Source organism: Temnothorax curvispinosus, unplaced genomic scaffold, assembly GCF_003070985.1.
Source record: "Temnothorax curvispinosus isolate PA1 unplaced genomic scaffold, ASM307098v1 QBEX01008094.1, whole genome shotgun sequence".
NCBI lineage: Eukaryota > Metazoa > Arthropoda > Insecta > Hymenoptera > Formicidae > Temnothorax > Temnothorax curvispinosus.
Genome location: NW_020217874.1, coordinates 2,489 through 16,052, shown reverse-complemented (window position 1 = coordinate 16,052; position 13,564 = coordinate 2,489).

Genomic DNA, 13,564 nt, shown 5'->3' with positions numbered 1-13,564 from the left:
CGAGCCGGCGCGCGGCATAGTCTACCCGCTAGTTAGACTCTCATAAAGTCACGACGTAAATTATCCGCCGGACGGATACCGCGAGGTGTGTTTGCGATGGTCCACCTCCCGTCAACGCCCTCGCATAAAAAGACCGAGGCGAGAGACGGCGATGGAGAGCCGTGGTAGACAAGAGTTTCTTTACACCTCCCTTAAGTTCGTCCTTAAATACGACGGGACGACGGTGGGCGTGCTTCCTCATCGTCGAGGCATCGTGCAAAGGGCACCTGCTCGGTAAATATCCGCTTTATTGAGACGCCAGTACGAAAAACCTATTAACGTCAGCGCGCGAATAAGTAGAGGCGTGCGGACGCGAGACTGTAAAACGGAAGTGCGGCTTTCGCCTGTGCGTTTGCTGGTTGCATGCAGCGTGCATGCGCCATATCCTGTAGACTTGAGAACGATGCGATCTCGAATGAACAATAACGCAAAAATATTACCAAATGATAATAGCGTCGATATTTTAATCATGGAAATGCATTAATTGAAATTTTAATTAATTCTTAATTCAGCAGATACGATAATATTATCCGTGCAAATGCGTAAGTAATACTTTACGCGTATATTATTTGTTTACTTGTTTACTTGTAGTAATTAATAAAAAAATAATGTATTAAATAAAAGCGAATCTATGATCACCGATGTCCGACCGAAAGATTTTTGGCAGTGCGATTCTCGCTGGTCTACTATCCGCACAGACGTTCACCGCCGCGACGTCGATTGTATTACGTAAACGAGAGAAAACGAAAGTAATAATATTTAGCCATAGAGAAGCGCAAAAATGCTTCTTATTCTTAGTCATCGAATTCATCGAAGCGCGCGCTCGATGATGTAACCCGACACAACCGTAAGTTACAACGCTCACCTCGTCCGCAACGCTTCCATCGATAATTTCATTGCGTTATCGTTTTGCATTTTAATTGTTTGCTCAAGCCATTATCGCCGCGACCGCTCGACGACCCGACGACGTTAATTCCGCCGTGCCATTTAATTAATGACGATTAACGTAATTATGTTATTATACGGCAAAAGTGTTAACTCGAATCGTATTGCGCCGGCAAGTTCTCCGCCGCGCCGAGGCCGAGGCCGATGAAAACTCGCCGCTATATGGAAATCGCAGGCCCCGACCAATCGACGCAATATCCATTTATTATCTCCACTTGGTAATTAGGATCAATTGCAGCTGTCCTGATCTAATCAAAGATTAACTCGATTTAATCATCTTTCTGTTGCGAGAAACGCAGAAACAAATCCCGCGGCGAAGTGAAAACCCCGCGCCAACATCGACACTTTAATTAACATTAAAGCATAAGCGATAATCACCATAGTCATAAATAAAAACATTAAAAAGTAGCCAATTGTTTTGTATTTTAATGCATAATTAATGTACACACAATTAGTTGTACATTTCATTAACATACGTTAATCATCTGCGTGACCATCATTATTTCTCGCATCACTCAAGCATCACGGCACGACCAATAATTCCGAATAAACTCCGACTAAAGATTTAATTCCACAGTAATTACATAACAATTTATGCATGCAAAGTGCGACTGCACTTAAAGAACGCACCAGGTCAATCGATTGACGCGAAAAGTAATCGCTGCCGCTATTTCTGCGAGCGCGTTATTCGTACATAAGTTTCTAGAGCTGCGATAAGACCCCGTCGAGCGGGGGGCATCGTAGATAGCGCTTCACTTCGCTCTAGCTGATACGTACCGGACCGATTGTGATCCGCGAACGAACGAGTGCAAATTCATTAATACCGGGGCTCGCTCGTTGTGGCGGCGCAGTCCCCCGCGAAGAGCGAACAATACGTCGCCTAATAGAAATCAAATCGCCTCACCATTTATAACGACCCACCTCGTGCCTCCCTTTTGTCTCGTCCCTCCCCTCCCCGCTCCCGCGCCTCGCTCGCTCGCCCGCTCGCTTTTTTTTCGCCCATCACGGAATAATCGAACAAGATTGATGAGGACGGCGTGACTGGCGCGCTACGAGGCCCGCAAGAATCACGCGGTGGACCCGCGCGCGCGTATCGTTGCCCCGTCGAGGAGCCCGAGGAGGAGGAAGGGCATCGTCCAAGGGCCCTCTCGGACTCGGATCCTAACCGCTTCAAAGACGATGAGTCTCCCCGAATTGGTATTCGCGAGGGAATTGCGTCACGATCGCGCTGGCCGTTTATGGCGACCGGGCGCCGCTTGACGTCCGCAACATCGGCATTTTATGCTCGAATCGCTCGCTCGTGGCACTTGACTGCCGATTGATTTCTCCGACGGTTCTCCAAAGTGCCACGAAGATCGGCGCGGTGTCGCGGAAAAAGAAGGAAGGAAGGACAAAAACTTCGGATAATTGAATGACGAGGCAAACTGCAATTAAGAATTAACGTTGTTGTAATACATTAATATTGTCAAATATCAACTCATTCACACCATGTTCTGCTGTTTGTTTAAATTTAATTATTATCGTCGTATAACAACGCAGAATTATTTGTCAAGATAATCAAGCTGCGAAATTAGGGAGAAAATTGAGAAATAGTTTTTCCGAGGACGAGCGGACGATTTCCGGAGAGGCATTTTATGGAGGCTGCGCCTTCGCGGATTCGGGACGGGATAGCGGGAGCGGAGAGGTTTTATAGGGTGGACTCGGGAGGTTCGGGATTGAAGGAGCTCCGGACCCCCGGCGCGAAACAACAAGCAGTCAGAAAAATGGATGGGCTGCTAACCGTGCCACCCATGGAGCCCGGGCGAGCGGTTATTTTACCTTTTACTCGCGTCGGAGCCCTTACGGCGAGCGCAACGTGGTTTAATAAGCGGCATTCTTAATTACGTTTTCACCTGTGTCGTTGCACGATAAACCATCGGGAACATTCGTCCGCGATGGATAGCCCGTTGCCGTGCTCCCAACGCAAATGGAGCGCGCGATGCCTTCAAATTGGCTTCGAGAGAGACTAAAAGAAAAAAAAAGGAAAGAAAAGAGAGGCAAAGAAACAAAAGGAACGAGAAACGAAAAAGAGAAAAGCATGACGCTAGTCACTTCTGCCTCGTTAACGTTCTCTTTGCGTCGTTCCTACCTTTCTTTTGAGACAGGAATTTAATTACACAATTATTTTATACCCGAAGATCAAAGGGTTCAAGAATATATAACCAGATAACAAAAGCTTTCAGGCGTTTCATCATGCATTTCTGCTGACTGTGAAAAGTTAATTTAATGCTCGAGTATCAGAATATTTAATTTTTTTTCCGAATAAGGATCACACTTTTCTCGAGGAATCTACAGCTAATTGTAAGACAAAGTCTTGAATCTTTACGCAAATCTTCAAATACGCGCGATATTAAAATCTGAGAAAGCAAATTAAACAAGTGTGAATCTCGAGATTCGTGCGGCGTTTTACTTGTGGGGCGAACTCGCGCCATAATCCCCCGATAAATCACGCGAGGACGGACACGGTCGGACACGAGAGCAAGAGCTCTCTCCGCTCTCCCCGATAAAGCCCGAGATTCTCCGACTTTGTCTCCTGAACGGGGAAACGCCGTAATGGGCCGCGGGGGACATTATGCGATCGTGGTGGCGCGTCGCGCCGGCAGCGGCTCTAAGACGCATTACTTCCACCGCTGGTATCCGGGCATTTGTCCAGGCCGACGCGTCCAGGAACTGGACTCACAGAAGGGGAACGCCGGCGGTGTGCATTCGAGGATTTAATGCCCGACGTTGGACGACGAGCGGGCGCGCGCGCGATCCCTCCGGAATCGCGCGTTAGGACCTCGCGTCCGCTCGTACATCTTTTTCTACGATCGCTTTCTAATCATTTCCGGATCACGCTGCCGCGTTGCGAGAGGCCGCCCTTGCGAGAGGCACGAATCGATTGCGAGGGGGATTGCGAAGGTATTGCGAAAAGCGTGTAATAACTCTCGCCAAGTTGCGTATACACGCGCGCTCGAGTGTGCCTCCAAACGTGATGCCTATCGTCCTTATTAAAGTGTGAAAAATATGGATTTTATTAATTTTTTTGAATCTCTGCTGCGAAGATGTGCGCGAACGCGCGGTGACTAATCAATCGTAACATCCTGATTGCCGGCATATTTCTACGATCGCTCGTATAAGGACGATTGCGCAACGCGCAACCCCGACATTAATCACCCGGAGTCGCCGATAAAACGAATAAATTTTAATAGATATCTATTTTCTGACGCACACGTTGGAGTACCGTGTGGCGTCGCCAGCCGACACCGTTGAAAGTAAATCAGCAATATTAACATGGCTCGTAAATCCTCGGGCTGGCGAGTGGCATGGAGCGCTTTAAAAAGTACAAGACAATTGTGCCATTATCTTTCCCGAGTTAATCGAACGATTGAGTAATGCGTGAATAATTTTCTATTATAGTCGTATGAGTCGTACGTGTCCGTCTCTCGCTCGACGTTCCCTGCATCTCACTCCGTATCCCGGCCGCCTTTACTTCCCGCCACCGTCTCCGTCTCCCTCTACCTCTCGCATGAGGTCAGCGTGGATAAAAAGTTCGCGCACCGCGCCGATCGTGCGTGTCGATAAAATAAATGTTACAACCGCCACACATGCGTGAGATTCGCCGAATGACAAAAATTACGACGGACGGGGCTCGTGTTCGTGCACGCGCCTTGGAAAAAGAACGTAACGAAAAATCTCGCCGCGTGCCAGAAACAATTTCGAATTTACGAAGGCTTCGCGTGTGCGAGGGTCAAATCTTAATAGATATATACGCCAGCTCGTTGTTCACTTTCCGAGACAGATATGTGAGCTATGCGATCACTTCGCCGGTTTGACGGTCGCGCGCGTTCTTATCAATCGCAATCTGATCGATCGCGATAAGATACGATATGTTGCATCGCGAAGTCGTGTTTCCCACTGTTAGCAGATATTTAATTCAGTCAGCGCGAAGAAATGCGAGAGAAGGGTAGCAAAAAGGCAATCGCTCTCCACGCTATTCATGACTTAAAAAAAAAAAAAAATATAAGAGGATAGAGCTAGCGAACAAAGCTGGGTATACGTGCGTAAAATATGTATTATAAATTAGTAAACTAGAAAACAGGTTTAAAAAAAAACCTAGTATACAATCTCTTTTTAAAAAAGTTTTGAAGAAGTTTTGCTCGCGTTTTCCTCTCGCGTTGACCCATCGTCGAAAGTTGACTGTACAGATTGACCGATCGAACAATGTGAAATGCCGTTTGCACTGCCCGCGACAGAGATTCGTGTTTACCGGCAAGATCGAACATCTTGAGAAAAGTCTCGCTCGGGATCGAATCGAGCTGACCCCGGGGGTATATCCCTGCGAGTTCGCGTTTTCGATCGCTTCCAGACAACCTGAGCGGCAACATCGGCCGTAAGTTTCCAAGGTAATTCGCGTATATATATACCGACGTACTTGACCCCACGGCTATTAATCTCGCGTGCCATCATCCCCCTCGATCCGCGGGGGCGTTTCCAAACTAATATACGACGACACGACCCACGCCTCTATCGGCGAGAGCCTAACGAGGACTGACTTTAACGGTTAAATAATATTACTTTGAGCTCTTTTTCTCGGGTTGTTGCCGGTCCGATGGAAAAGTTCCCTAGCCTCTATCGGCTAGAGCCTGAGTTTAAATCCTCCTCGGGAAGTAATGTCTTTTGCAAGAGAAACGAACGGTACCAAACGCAGAGCGGTGAAAAGCAAAACGTTTCTTTTTTTAAAAAACTTCTTTCAAATATAGAAAATTTTAACTGCTATAAGTTATAAGCGGCTCTCGTATTAAAGAAAATATCGCGTGTGGTTACGACAAAGCAATGAGAATTGTCAAGAATCAGTATTTTAGAGAAAGAAATTAAATTTTATCGGTCCTCTCAATGACATTGTTGTTAGGGAAACTCGAGCATCCGCTTGACCCACGTTGTAAACGAGAGGTTAAGCTTAAATCCCTTTCAACATTGGTCGAGAGCGGAATAGTGAATTTCGTCGCCGATCGGACGATCCATTGATCCCTGGGAAAGCTGCGGCCAGCGAGTGGAAAATCGTTTTTCTCGAATGGCACAAGGGGGCATATTCTCAAATGTTAGGGGACACTTCCCAATCTTGAGCCTCGCCAATCTCGAATCTGCGATCTATTTAATGATCGCATTAGATACAGGGCAATGACCGATGAATTGAATCGCGTAAATCGTTTATGTGAGAGCCGAACGGCCGAGGTCGTAGCGAAAAAGCAATCAAGTTAACGCAAAAATGAATTTGGCTCGGAAAAATGCCAAAGCAAATTTAAAAGACAAGCGAGCTATCAGTCTAGAATTTTTAAGAATTGTTTCTAAATAATTGCAGATAATTCAGATTATTTTTTTGAAGATATGCGTATAAACAGAAACAGAATGCGCTACCACGTCTGGCAGAATTAATGATCAGAGTTCATTTATTCAGTCACGAATACCTTGGAGAACTTTATGGCCGGTATAAAACAATAGAACGTTTTGCCGATTTTACGGCCGAAACTCGCATGATTCCCCGCCTCGGTGGGGCACGAAGCACCGTCCGTTTCATCCTTGTTAGTCGTGCGGCGTACAGTCTAGATCGCGGAAATATTTATTGCGTAATAATCGTTAAAACCGGGACACGCGTTAGAGGCGCTTCCACCATCTGTGCGTCTGTGAGAAGAATATCTTCTTTTTCTCACAGGCGTTTCTTTCAATAGCGTCATGTAAGAGTTTAAAATGTGAGAGAGTGTAAAACCCCGAGTCGCGATAACGTAATATATCGCGACGTGGATATAGCGCGAGAATAAAGCGGCGTAATTTCGGAATAGATAGGAGAAAGTTGGTTAACAATTTGTACACATTAGAATACTATGGCTGAACATAGAAAAATATTTTGATATAAATGATGTAAACTTCATTATATATCAAAATTCATATTTTTTAAAATCAAAGCATGAAATACGCGCAACAAAAATGTATCTCTTTCTCTGTTTCCATTCAAGTGTGAAATTATTTCGTTGGAAACAAAGATATACTGCACCTATCCATTTACCCGTTTCATCGACCGCGTGAATCGTTTTATTCGACGCAGATGCGTGGTGTTGCGTTTAAAAAAGTGCCTGCATGTTGTGCGACGAAGCTGCAATGAACTTTGCGGCGCAACTCAGCCCGGCCGATCGACTCTTAATTAGAACGCTTGGGACAAATGACCGTGATTGCCGGCGTAATGATACCTTGGTCGCGTTCCACGTGATTCATACGATCGCATTCGACCGGCAGCTTGCGTTCGCTACGACGCATCGTCGACGATGGAGTCGTTGGCACGTGTTCAGAGAGTCTGAGGAGCGCAAACGTTTTAACCGTTAATTGTATATTTACGTTGATCGAAAATTTCACCTGCCCGTTGTAATAACGACGCATAATGTTCAGACCTACGAGACAAGAGGAAACTTTTTATGAGTTAAGAGAGGTGATTGAAAGCTTAACTAAGTTAACGAAAGAAATCCAGATTCCATAAACATATCCAGTTAAAAGATACGTATCAAGATGTATAAAAGGCGCTCGACAGAGCATGCATAAGTATAAATTAATTCGTTTTTTCTTTTACTGTACGATTAAAAAAATTCTCATTTTATACAATATTTATATCGCAATTTCTTCAGTTATCTGTACTTTAATTTCTAAAATCGAGAATCTGAGAGTAAACCGATGGCGCTTCTTCCGCTTTATCGTGCGAGCGAGAGTCCCGAGGAAATCGTCGGCACACGATCAGCCCCAAGATACGTATCAAGGGCGATTTATCGCGATGTACACCGACTGCGTACGTCGGTTATACGCGCTCGTAATAGTCACCAAGAGAGAAGTCCTGCCCGCTACTACCTGGCCAACTCATGCAGACGCGTATAATCGGCGCAGACCGGCTATGCCTCGCCAGGAGCGGAACACCTGCGGATCCGTACCGCGTAAAATCGAGCGCGATCGAAACTGGGAAAAAATCGGGTGACGATTATACGCGCCTTATTTGCATCGTCGAAGTTGCTCAAAACTGACGATGCATAAAACAAGTCTTGTCGAAATAAAGATTTTTGTCATATGTATCCGATGGAGGGGGACGCGAAATGACAGTCGCACTAATGCCAATTTCTAAGACAGCCACGAAAACGTAACGCAATGGAAAGTTAAAGCGGAATACTTTCGTAACAACGCGAGAGGACGGTGGAATCGATGAATGCCGAAAGATTTGTAGTTGCCAAGGCGTGTGAGGAGTATTCGAGTCCTCCGTGGAGAGTATTAAGGCCGCCAATCCACCAGGGAGCAAGAGACAACCGTGCTTCTCGAGGAAGCACCTGCCGATAGCCGGCGGACGCGTGGCGTGCACGGGAGAACACGCGACGCGTCTTAAACGGACGGTCGAACAAAAAATTAGGTAAATGGCAATGCAATTATGACGCAAGTAATTTCGACGCCGCTACCGTCCGCCATAGCCAGATTTTACGAGCAGATGCTTTCCGCGATCGTCTCCCCCCCCCCCCCGCCGCTCCTGTTTCGATTTATAACCGTCGCTGCTAATAGAATTCTCTTGAAATCACATATAATCTCGGGATTGTCAATAGCAGTCATTGCTGCATAGAAAATAAATATCGAGACAGACAAATATACAGGTGGAAGCTAGGAGATGCTTGTCATTTCTCATGATTCGACCGTACAAAGGCCTATATTCATCTGGTCGATCCTGAAACAAGTATTAAATGTTAACGATCGATAATCTTATCCAGTTTTCCATGAGCGACAAATAAACCATCGCGAAAGCAAACACGGGACTACCACGCACAATTTACTCGATCCATCAAAATCCATGACATCTATATACTCGCGTACAAAGGCAAACTCGATAATGTATCTGCGGGGAAGCCGAGAGGGTTCTTGTCGCGCCGAACGCATTGGTGCATCGGACACTAATGAGATCGCACGACACGTGAAACAGTCTTTTTTTTCTGCGGCAGAACGATAAGCCCATTTTTTGGTTCCGTTTTGTTTCGTTCCCTTTTTCGATATACGATTAACCGCCGAACGTGGAATAAAAATTTTTTTAATTTCCTATTATCGAGAATCGAAATAATATATTTTCATTGCGCGCGACGTTGTTAGTAGTAGAATTTGAAATATTTTATTTTTCGATAAGCGTTAAAAAATGTTTTCCGAGTCCGACTCAATAATCTTCCTCGCGTAGCGAAGCGCAAGAAGGTTAATCGCGCACTTTCGCGGTAATTAATGACCGCGAATTACAGGCTAAGCATAGACTAATAGAAGCATCCCCGTAATAATATATTTCTTGACAATGACAACTGTGATAAAAGAAACATCGCGATCGCAAACGTGAAATTACCACGTACAATTGAGTCGATCTGTCAAGCAACCGTTCCCGCCCACCTTGGTCGGAGGTAGCACGATAATACGGCAATACGAAAGTCAAGAGGGAAGAAAGATGGAAAGAGAGAGAGAAAGAGAAAAACGGAGACGAGGATCTTGCATTAACCCATTGAGGAAGATAATTTTTTTAGCTATATAAATTATAGCTCTCTCTCGCGGCCTATTACTTCTACTGTTACGCCTGACAAAAATCACGGCCTCTCATTTCCGAATTAAATGGCTAAACGCTACGAGTGCCATCGATTACTCGCATTACGACGGTATAATTTAATATAATGAGAAACGCGCGCGGCCGCGTGTCAATTGCCGCGGCATTGAGCCTTGATACGAAAATGAGATGTTATTTTCCCCGCGTCGAAATTATTCCCCGCGGTTCTCCATTTTCTATCGGTAAATCATTATCCGCAATGAATCTAGGCACCGCCCCGATAATTTACGCACTTCGTCATCAGCGGTGGTAATTATCTCGTAAGCACGTTACCTCTTTTCACTTAACGTAAATTGAGATAAAGTGTCAATAAAAATGTTCTTCGATATCTCATTATTGTAACATAATATAAAATTCAATAGCAATTTGTAGATAGCCTCCGTTACGTATATTTAAAATAATCTAGCTCCTTGATAAAACCGAACCTCATTACTTATATATCGATATTTAAGAACAATTGTAATTGTTAATAATAATGTATTATTATTTGGTATAGTTCGTGATTATTTTCACCGTAGACACAATACGGCAAAATCGAATGTATAATATTAAATTGCAACGACCGCGACAGTCTCAGTCGTTGCAATTTAAAATAAGTGCTAAAAATCGAGAATAGAATCCTTATGGATATATCGGACTCGTAGCAATAACAATCTCGAGACGAGTCGACGAAAAACTATTCGACGGAGAATACACGGCGAATCGCCAAGTAATTGTAATTCAGCCGAACCTTGGAAAGGAGAACAACCTGCTCGCGAACCCGAAAGCGTCTCGATAATATAGCGGCGATCCAAAGTCGAGAGTCTCGTATTAACCGCGCCGTCAATGCACCATCGGTAATTAGTTCAGCTGCAACGAGCGGAGACGCGTGCCTCGTGTTGCGCTGCAGTTGCACCTGTCCGTCGACCGATGCACGCTTTCATAAATATGAGCCAGCGTTCGATACACGCGCGTCCAGTGACAGGGAGTGTCGATACAAAAAAAACGATCATTATTACGTATATACGATACAAAGTTTCAAAAGCATGGTATATGCATAATTTTGCAACTTGGGCTTGATTTATGGGAGAAAGGCAGCATTCATCGCCTTTCGCACCCTATTATTCACATTTTTGCGCACTCAAATTTTTCTTTTGTACAAGTGACGCGGTGGCCTCACCTTCCTGAGACGCAAGATACACTGTAAAAATACTGTACGCGATCTGCATCTATTTCAATAATGAACATTTTGTTATCCAGATATTCTAAAAAGTATATCTTTTCGTATAGTAACTCGAGAATAATAATTATATTCTCTTTTGTGAGAAATCTGAAAATTTTCTGGCAAGTACATCATTAATTAATTATATATATTGCAATAAGAAATATAAACATCTCTATTATTTTTAATAACGCTGCGTTTACTGGTTTACTTGATGCTAATTGCACTGTTTATAATATATTTAAAATATATGAGAGGAGAATCTAAGTATTTTTTTTTATTGCATCAAACAGGCTATGTATGAAGGAACCAATGTAATATTATGTATGTACAATGATTAATACGATGAGCAAACCCGCATTTAGTGTGCTACGGACAATGTAACGATGTGATATATGAGATGGGGATTCGAAATGTATTCAAACATAACTGCAAGTATACACACAGATCTGAACGTTCAATGAGATTTCACGATCGCTAAAATCATATCTATTAAAGTCACAAACGTTGTAATGTTGCATAACAGACATATTTATCAGATTCGATTAACTTTCATTTATTTATACCGCAAGTTAAACCTTACGCAACGGTTCGGCCACGCGTGAAAATATACTTTTCTGCTGATCAATATTGACAGCGAGCAATAATGTATAATTTTAATGAACATTATAATTGCTACATTCCTTATTAACTGGAGATAGATTAAATCTTTAAACTACGAGCATGTTTCACATAAAAATCGATCGAGTAATTTGATTAGCCAAAATGTTGCTATTTTTTCTAACATAATAAACTGTATTTTAACAGATAAAATCATGACAAATTAATTATGTTTATTGTAAAGTAAATTAAATAATTCACAAAAAATGATTTTTAAAATGATTTTGTACTGTACATGCTTTCTAGCTATTCATCCACTTTTCTAGACGTGATTATACTACAATTTATTCAGATAACATATTTTTAGATCTAATGAAAGAGAGATGGACGTGAGCCATCGACCGGACAGGAAGTTGTTTTTCCATCGCGAAGCATCACCTGCCCGGGAAGCGCCGAAGAAACATTTATTCCCTAATCAGTCTTCGAGGCATCCCTGGAAGTTTCGCACCTGCTGCCGCGTGTCCGCTTTTCTCACAACGAGAGCGGAATTTTCTGCGGTCGTCCTTATACTTCTCGCGCACCTTATACTTTGTTGTATAAACCGGTAACTCAATTGACGGGTTCGCCAAAAATGGGATACACGACGGCCGCACGCTCTCGTGGTCCCCTTTCGCGCGTCGGTCGATTATTAATCGAGCGCGCCCGGTTAACAGGAATTACTTTCGTCCGCATCAATGTCCCGAAACTTTCATGATGTGGCATTATTATGATGGGATTACGGAACAATGTCGTCACGTAAGCGTACACGTCTTAATATCGAATCAAGTTTCGCTGCAAGCAATAATCTCTATCTTGTTATTTCTACATATTTTATGTGTCTGACAAATATAAGTGCGATATTTGATAGCTTTTAATTGACGATATTAACTAGTAGACAAAAAAACATACACATGTGTCAATTTATATGGAGAAATTAAAAAAAAAGAGCTTGTCCATTGAAGCGAAATTACTTGTACGCAATTTAAATGTAAATATGTGAGATGGAACTTGATGTATTAAGGAATATCATTAATTTTCCGTTATCGAAGCGTGAGGTGATGAGAAAGTCATACACACGCGAAGGATGGAAGATTGATCTAATTAGCGTGTAAACCGTCTCTGTTCCTAGATTCAGGTAGACCAGTCAGGCGCGTCCAGACGCTGATCAGGCATAAAATCGCGATTTAATAGTTTCCCTGCGCCGGGACGCTTCGAGGGCCTGAAAACACCTGCCGCGGAACCAATGAATTATAGGTGCCGCTTCAGAAGCAGGGATGCACAATAATAACGCGCTGACTCGAGAGAAAAGTCGACCGCAGAATACCTCGACGCGCTCATCCGAATTTCGTCTTTTCTGCGAGTGCGTACATTTCGTTGTATCTTACAAATATTTTAATGACCCAAATCCAAGAAGTAAATTGTAAATAAAATATTACAAATATTAAAATATTACAATACAACATAAATCACATAAATTATTGCCATTGTGTCATGATTATCGTTATCAAGATTAATGTAATTTATACCAATGATTATTTAAGTATCTTCAAATCGCGAAGAAGCAAATAATTTGTTAATTTTCATACTTTACACAATTTTCTTGCTCATTTTTATTTTATAAAAACTTCCCATAAAATTATAATTTCCTTTAAATCAAAATGAGCTAAATATAAACGTATTAAGAAATAAAACTATAATGAGAAATATTTTCATTAAACTTCACGCATAAATTTGGTGTGCAACCGGGGGAAAGTGCTTCCCCCAAAGTATGATTTTGCTGTATATCACGTTGCCGCGGTCGCGGCGCATAAATATTGCATTAAATTACTGCGTTAAGTGCTATCCTCCGCTCGTTACTGATTACAACACTCTTCAGCGTAATAGTATTCTAACGATTAAACCATTTTCTGCTATTTCACTGCCAGGGGTCTTGACGCATCGCGCAGCCGGGAAGTGCAATCTAAGAATCTTCCATCTACACCCTACTACTTTTCGCGTATTCTATTGCGTAGACAGTAGACACGAGCGCTATACTATTTTTTAATTAACCACCTATGATTAACGCTATTAAT